Source organism: Peromyscus eremicus, chromosome 8b (assembly GCF_949786415.1).
Source record: "Peromyscus eremicus chromosome 8b, PerEre_H2_v1, whole genome shotgun sequence".
NCBI classification, from domain to species: domain Eukaryota; kingdom Metazoa; phylum Chordata; class Mammalia; order Rodentia; family Cricetidae; genus Peromyscus; species Peromyscus eremicus.
Genome location: NC_081424.1, coordinates 3,478,049 through 3,486,626, shown reverse-complemented (window position 1 = coordinate 3,486,626; position 8,578 = coordinate 3,478,049). Strand labels below are relative to the sequence as shown.

The 8,578-nt window shown below is 35.0% G+C and overlaps 1 long non-coding RNA gene across 1 annotated transcript; it reads left to right on the top strand.

Moving 5' to 3' along the window:
• The first annotated feature begins 401 nt into the window (after positions 1-401).
• Positions 402-8,023, top strand: LOC131918718 (uncharacterized). The gene is made up of 4 exons (XR_009381071.1): positions 402-747; positions 2,684-2,736; positions 5,778-5,889; positions 7,988-8,023. It is a non-coding gene; the product is annotated as an uncharacterized LOC131918718 (long non-coding RNA).
• Positions 8,024-8,578: the final 555 nt, after the last annotated feature.

The following is an 8,578-nucleotide window of genomic DNA, read 5'->3' as shown; positions in this document are numbered from 1 at the left end:
ACTATTGCAAAACATATATTTGTTATGCAGAATTATTTACATTTCCTCAGAAATACAGCTAAAAGTCCCTTTTACAAAGAGAAAGGACAGCCTCGAGTAGGAAGCACACTCAAGGGAGACAGCAGTTGTGGTGGTTTCAGTGAGTGTTTGGTTCTGTTAGTGAACTGGTTAGGGAGGATTAGCAGGTGTGGTCTGGTTGGAAGAGGTGGGTCACTGAGTGCTGGATTTGAGGTTTCCTAAGCCCACACAAGGATCAGGATTTTAGCTGTCAGCTACTGCCCAGCACCAGTCCTGCCTGCCTATCATAAAGATTCCCACTATGATGATCTTTCTTAACACTCTGAAATTGTAAGCAAGCACCTAATTAAATGCTGTCTTTTATAAGTTGACTCCATCATAGTGTCTCTTCACAGCAATAGAACAGTAACTAAGAGAGTGATGTCATAATTCTCTGATCCTTCTTCTAGGTTTCCATTCTCCCAGGTCACAGAATCTTGTTGTTTTTTAACAGACCTAAGAAAACTTGGAAAAAGAAGGAGAGACATATTGGCCCTGGCTCAAGTACCTACCCATTCCCTAAATTCTTAAAGTGTTGTGGCGGAGTCGTGAGACCTCAAGCAAGACCACCACAGAGCCTATATCTGAAGCAAAACACAAAGGGGTTTATTGATAACAAGCAAATCTGGGCTTGGTCCATGTCCAACATCCTACACAGCGGGTGGAGGAGGATGGCCCTGAGCTCTCAGGGTGAGGGGTTTTTAAAGGGAAAAATCGCAAACAGGGTGGTACAAGCCTTGGTGTCATATGATTGGGTGAGGGTGTGTAACCTTTGAATTTACTAGTTGAGGGTTACAGATATCGTTTTTGGACAGGCCTAGACAAGTCACAGGCTTTGCCCTTCAGCTGCCATGGGGGCTGGCTGGCCTTGCACATTCACATTGACCCATGCACATAGCTCTAAGGTGGTAAGGGGTCCCAGACAATAAACAACTGGCTGAACCTTGGGCAGTCAGAGTACATGCAGAAATGGAGCTATTGCAAGGACTATGTTTTTTGTTTATGGCCCTCCCAGAAACTGCTTGCTCAAGTCTCAGGAAACTGAAATTGAGGCCTGATCTCTGAGAGAAGACTGAGCAGCCTGTTATGGCATCTACTTGGTCCTTTCAAAAGCATCCTGTTAGTTGAAGTAGAACACTGAGGATATTTTTATTACTATTATTTAATAAAACAAATTTACTTTGTAATAGAAATTAAAAAAAACAGGAGAAATCAATGTTTTTAAATATATTACTTTAAAATAAAATAAGTAATATTAAGATGTTATAAATAAGATAAATTATAAGCAAGTACACAGGAATATACATATATATACACATATATAGCAATATATAATAATATATGTATCTATGAGTATATATTTATAGAATACCAGGATATTGAAAATATTCACTGGAATTTTGTAGCTAATACAAGACATTATGTATTGGATAAAATTAAATACTTACAGAAACTTTTACTCCTCTAAGAATACATTATGTAATTGTAGTAAATAATAATGTGCTTGCAAAATATTGTGATATACTTCATTTTGCTATACTTTGAAGATGCTGATGACCTTTGACTCTCACAGGTCTACGTATTCAGCAATATTATTAGCATAATATATTATTTCATTAATAAATGAGTCTCTAAGATTTCTATGACATAACTATATTGTCATAAGAAAATATTTTTGTTGATGAGTTAAAATTTTACAATAAAATAAACAGAAATAAATAATATAAAGACAAATCAGAATTATAGATAGAAGTAAGCAGTAATTAAGAATTAATTAAGAACGTAGATAGAAATTCATGACTTTCAGTGTTTATTCTTCACCAACGTTGTCCCTTATGTGTCCACAGATGGCAGATCATTACTATCACGCCACATATGTTTTTTAAATTAAAGTGTCAATCTTGACACCTCAATGAGATATAAACAATGAACATGGTGTATCAGTGATATTTTGTTTAAGAAACATAAAATTACTGAAGGCTATGCAGAAAAGCATTTACTATTAGAAGTGACTTTGAACAAAATTATAGAGCTGAGGAAATGGAAGGATACTCAACCATTTGGGTGCAACTATTTGTTCTATCTAGGTAGGAATTGAGTAGATTTGAAGTAGCTTTTCCTGACTGGAGGCCATGGACTCTAGTTCATCTGAGATCTATAGGCTAGGCTAATAAACACAAGCCTTACACATGCAAGTCCTGGGGTAAGAGCTGGGGTATTGTTGCTCTTGGCTTCAGAAGTCAAAGCTTTATCCTGAAAAAAAAAAAAATGCTTTCCTCTAGGATCTAAATCAGGAGATATGATGCTGGCAATCATTGTGATTTTCAGCTTTCATAATCACTGACTGTCAGCAGCAGAAAGCAGTAGTTTATACACACACCCAGAAGTCCTTGGTTTGGGGTGGGCTTCACTGTCTTGTCCTTCAGCACTGCACTGACCAGCATTGCGTCTCAAGCACCTCTCATGCTAGAGTTCTCTGGTACAGGATTTGGGAAGCTTGGCTTTAATAGTTGCTACCCTTCCAGTGCTAGACCTTGGGCCTTAAGGCTTGGTAGCTCACTGAAGTGTGACTTCGCTCAAGATTGTAAAGTGTGACTTCAACCAAGGTTACCTTGTTCCTCTGCAGCTGCCAGTGCCTCGGTGTCCAAAGCTGAAAAGGATGTCCTGAGGACAGTCCAGGTGATTGACATTAATCGGACTACTTGGCTGACAGTTTTTTTTTTTTTTTCTGAGGCTGTAGGCTGTTTAATCATTCATCGAAACTATTAAGAAGATGTCTTGCTACACAGACTTGAAAAAGCTATATAGAAACAGAATAATTCTAATCACAGCCAAAGGTACTTAACCATATCTAATAAAGTTTCATCGTATTTAACTACTGAGGTCATGTCCCCAGGAGAGGCCCATTCCATTGGTCTATCTCAGAGGCCTGTGATGGTTGGGATTAAAACATTAGGAATAAATCAGACATAAAGCATCAGTAGTTATCATTGCCTGGCGGAGCGGTGGACAGCCTCCAGCTGCACAGGGCTCAAAGGGAAACTCACCGAGTCAGTGCATAGTAGACTTTTTTGTCTGAGGGGAGTAAAGGGAAAACGACATTCATAGTCTCTTTTGGTGGTTTCCTTCTTTATTCTCTATTCCTTCATGTTATTTCATTATAGTTGAAGAAAGAAGGCACTCCAAAATGAAATTTTAAGGCCCATGTGACAGCAGGAAGGTCCAGCATCTTCTAATGGACTGAATCCCAAACAGCCCTACAAAGATGTATTTATTGATTGTTACACAAGGTATTTCCTCATACCAAGGTCCCTAATCTTAATCTACATGTCTTACAAAAGGAGAGCATCACACTAGTCCTTTATTATGTATCATGTGCAATAAACAATAATAGCCTCAGGTGTGCCTGGGGCGTCTTGTGACCAAAGTTACAGGGTGGCTGCAAAGTCCCTTCAGCAAAATAATCACTGTTTGCCACAAGGACTCTCCAAGGTCAAGGCACTTCTAAAAAAAGAACTGTTCCTTCTAATATCTACCCCTTACGGTGATTCTGCTAAATTCTTACAGAGTACAGGTAAAAACATGTTTTTCATCTCCCTTACATGATTAAAAACAAAGTCATTCTAATATCCCATATACACTTATATCTAAGTAATTGGTTACAGATGAACAGAACATAAGCAAGCAGAAAGTATTTTTCCATAGGCAACTCTTTTGTTGGCAGGCTACATATTGTGGTTACAAAGAAAGAATCAATCATCTTACTATTTATCCTGAAAGTTAATCTTATAAGGAATATTAAAGGAATCACAAACCTAAACTTTTATACATAAAAAAGTAATTAGTCAGCTGTACTTTAGATCTTTAGGGTGCATATCCATTCATCAATAGTTTTTGTTTGTTTGTTTGTTTTGTTTTTTTAATCAAGAGATTGAGAGCAGGAGTGGGTACAAGGAATTAATCATCACCTTTGATCATTAACCAATCCTACCAAGAAAATATGTCAGCTAGTAACTGTTGGGCTGTTTTGTATTTTTGACTTCAGCTGTGTGTCCTTGTGAACTTTATATTGTTTTCTAGGATTTTTCATTTTAAGGCTACTATTAAAATATCTGATCTAACATGAAGTTATCATAAGGCTTTTTTTTTTTTTTAGGTAATGATACACACTGAAATCTGGGACTTCGTCTGTTAGCATTAAGATTAAAGGAATTTGAGCCAACTTGGCTCCTCAGACTCAATTAATTCTCTTAATAATTAACTTGACCTACAATCTATGTAGCACCTTCAGTGAAACTCATACGCCATAGCTGTGTAACATTTTCTTGTATTTGGTTTTATTCACCAAAACTCTGTATAAGCTAACATTATTATTATCAGACAGTACAGCTTAGGGAGGAAACATCTTTGTAATAATCCATAGGTAAAAATGACCAGTATAATAGGAAGTTTCCATGAGATTCACACCTTACATTTAAGGCAGTGGGGAACCTCCCTAACCCATTCAACCATTCTGGATACCAGAAAAAAATAGCAGTAGCAAACACGTAAAGGCACAGTAGAAGCTGAAGATATTCTGGGGTCTGCTCTCTCACAGCCTTGCCTAACCAAGATTCATCCATCAGGGTTTTGCCTCCTGGTGGGCTGACACCTTGAATTTCATTTGCCACCTGCTGTTCCTCTAACATGGCCATCAGCAAGTGGAGGTGAAAAAGCTAGGACAAGCTGAAAGTCAAATGCACTTACTGTCAAACTCAGACTGCAGTGAGAGACCTTATGAGTCACTTAATGGGAGGTTGCTGTTTGCACATCATTACCATTACTGCATGTCTGCTAGTTGTCCCTGGGGCCGCTGGTGTGACACAGATACTACCTGTGGTCAAGAAGAAGGCTGAAGCATGGAGGAAAAGATTGATAACATGGCATAGAACCCATTGCTGTATCTTTCAACACCATTTCTGATCATGATAGAAATTTATGGACAATGTTTTGCCCACAACTCCCACATTCTGTCTGAAGAATTCTCTAGACACCTGTAATGTAGTACCATCAAGAAAAGGTGGTCATAATATTTGCTAGACTGACAACTGAATTCAGCACAATGTATTGAAGAGTGACAGTTCCGTATTCTCACCGCAGTTAAAAATAATAGACATTGATGGTTCTTTTTTTAAAATTTATTACTATACTCTTATTTGTTTCTCACATGTTTACTTGATGTGTTAAGTAACAAATAAATTGCTAAAAAGATGTTTTGACACTGTGCCAGTTGGTTAAATGAATAAATCAGTTTATGATGCCAAAGCATATACAATGCTAGGCACTACATATTTTAAAATCATATACTGAAAGGAAATTAAGTATCTAACACCACCACCTTTTGTGCCATGTTTCTCTCGCAGTGTCTCTCTCTTTTCCTCCCCTGTATCTCTCTTTCTTTATCTCTGCTTTTCTCCTTCTTTCACTATTTCAACTTTGATACATAATTTAAAATAACTCATTAAAACTGTTGTAGACTTACTACTCATATCTGATTAGCCAAACAAATGCCTCTAGCAATGTGTTTATATGGTAAATATTTCTAGAATATTAAGCTACTGTTCCATATCATGTTGCTGTCAAAAACTGTTGGTGATTATATAAAATCAAACATAGTAAATTAGTTTTCATTAGAAAGCTTTTCAATTGCAATCCTGTTTTTATTGCTAATCTTCTTATAGGTAACCTCTAGGAACTGCTTGAAGATGAGAGGCGCACAGACTGACTGGCTGCTCCGCATTACTTCCCCTGGGATCATTCTGCTGTTTCCAGCAAGCTTGAGATAATCTCTATGTAAATAAATCTATTCTTTTCTATTTCTTAGCCTTATCTATCAAGTCCATTTCAAGAGTGTGGATATGAAGAAAATAACTATGTGGATTGAGAGATTCACTAAGACATGCACCAGACTTGAATATTAATAAAGCAAATTCTTGGTTATTGTGGAGGTAAAAACAAGAACAATTCCGATGAATGTTTTCTTTTTACAATGATAGGCAATGAGTTCTTTATTGATCATGTTCATTAAGTAAACAGATAAATATAAAATAGACCATACTTTTTATTAAACAACCAATTTTCTCATCTTGTAAAATACCTAATAATATTTTCTGAGTTTTAGTGTTTAAAAAGTTAGGAATACAAACATATCTCATGCATATAAAATACTGTGACAAATATAGACAACAAGTTCTTGGTCCTATAACTTATATGATTACCATTTGGTACAATGTTAGGAGACCCAAGATGGCACTTTAGAGATCATTGGCCTAAATAAGAAGATAATGTGTAGTTGTAATTAGGATTTCCTAAACTTTCTACAAAAAACATATACAATATAATATAATATATAAGTGTATACAAACATATGGTAAGCTCAAACAATTGAAATGAAGTAACAAAACTTATAACATATATGATTATTGATTAGTGAGTAATATTTTAATAGCTCTAAAAAGGAATAGATATGTTCTGTATATATAAAAACAATTAGATATCAAATGTATATATTAATGATACACTGAAGATTTTAGGCAACATATATATTGTACTCTAAATTCTAAGTAGGACTTTCGGTCATTTTCACCTATAATGTAAGAAGACTTATAGATTCAAACATGAGCAGTTACTCATTTAATAGGTCACATGTATAAGTTTATTTTTCATTTTCCTTTCCTTTCAGAGAAGGGGTGAGTAAATACCTTTTAGAGAAAGACAATGAAAGGATAAAAAGAGCTTTGGTAAAATGAGGCAATTGTGGAATAATCTATTCTCGTATTTCCATGCTGAAAGAAATATAACAGAAGTAAGCATGTTTTATATTTAGATTTTTATTATCTCAATGTTTTATGTAAAAAGCCAGCATATTTCTGTGTTTTCATGAAATTGGGAAATATTCTACATGTAAATAATCTTCATTGTTTGTGTAAAGAATTATGATTGTTTTACTATTTCCTGAGTGAGTACATGTGGCATTTTTAAAGCATTTACAGTACATCCCAAGTCTCCTCAGTTTTCCTGTGGTCACATTTTTTTCCTCTTTACAAAACATTAAATTTACTTTTATACTGACACAAAGATATCAAAATAATAGTTATTAATAGATAACAGGTGATATTTTAATACATACATAATTGCATAATATTCAAATCTTTTAAAATACTTACAATTTGTTTAAAAAATTTTAAACCTTATTCTTGTTAGAAATGTAGCTGCTGTTGGTTTCTAATAGAACACCAGAACCTTCTTTTCCTGTCTTTAGCTTAGCATCTGTAAATCGACAGCTCTCCCTTCCTCACCAAGCAGAAAGCTTTCTAGCTTTCAATTGCCACTGTTTTATTTCTACTGTCAACTTTTGTAAAAAGAACTTAAAAAGATTTTTAGAATTAACTTCTATTACGTATATGAATATTTTGCCAGCACATATATGTCTGTGTGTGTCATGTGTGTGTGTAGTATCCACATAAGTCAGAAGAGGGCAGCAGATCCCTCGAACTAGAGTTATACACAGTTTGTTGTAAGCCACAATACAGGTACTGAGAACCAAACCAGTGTCCTCTACAGGGGCGAAAAGTGCTCTTAACCACTGTGCTGTCTCTCTGGCCTTAAGATCAACTTTTATTGATTCCAGATATTAAAAAGACCATTTAGTATTAAACTTTCAGTGATTATGATGAATATTCTTTTAGAATCTATGGGAAATGGTAATACATAATATTTTAAAGTACTTTAACCTTTTTTTATTTTTGTAATTATTATATTAGTCTCTTTAACTTACAGATAGTGTAGTATGTATTTATAATATACAAGATATGCTTTGGAAGAACATATACATTGTGGGTTAATGAATGTTGTTAATTATTTGTCTTATGCCCCCTAATTAACATTTTAGGTGGTGAAAAATCTTCCTGAAATTTAAAGTATAAGGTATTTATTTTCTTAATATTTATATTACTTTCATTATACATTTTAGTTATGTTTGCTTCCAAATGGCCAATGGAAAATATTTTTAAAAATAACTAAATGGTCTTTATATTTGAAAGCATTGTTTGTACTATTTAAGTAAGATTATATCTAAATTGTAAGTGATAATACAAAATACTTTAATTTAGGAATTTTATCTCCAAATTATGCTTAATAGATCCCACCTAATTATTAAAATTCTTGATGAGTAGTATTATTTCACTTAACTTAAATGTATTATTACACAGAGACTGTATAGTAAAAATCTTGACAAGCCACTGCTGTCAAAGAAGCAGGTAGATTGATCGAAGACTCATACCTCGTCCATTGCTCCTCTGAATCCATTCCCCCATTCTCACCCCTACCTCTGCAGCTGAGCATCTACAGTTGTTTCCCCCACCTCATATCTGGTGGACACCACAAATCTTCCTTCCCCTTCTAATATTCCTAACCCCATGTGTTGCTTTGCCCCACCCCTAAACTCAATCCAGCACTCCCTGGGAGCTCATGTGCCACTCAA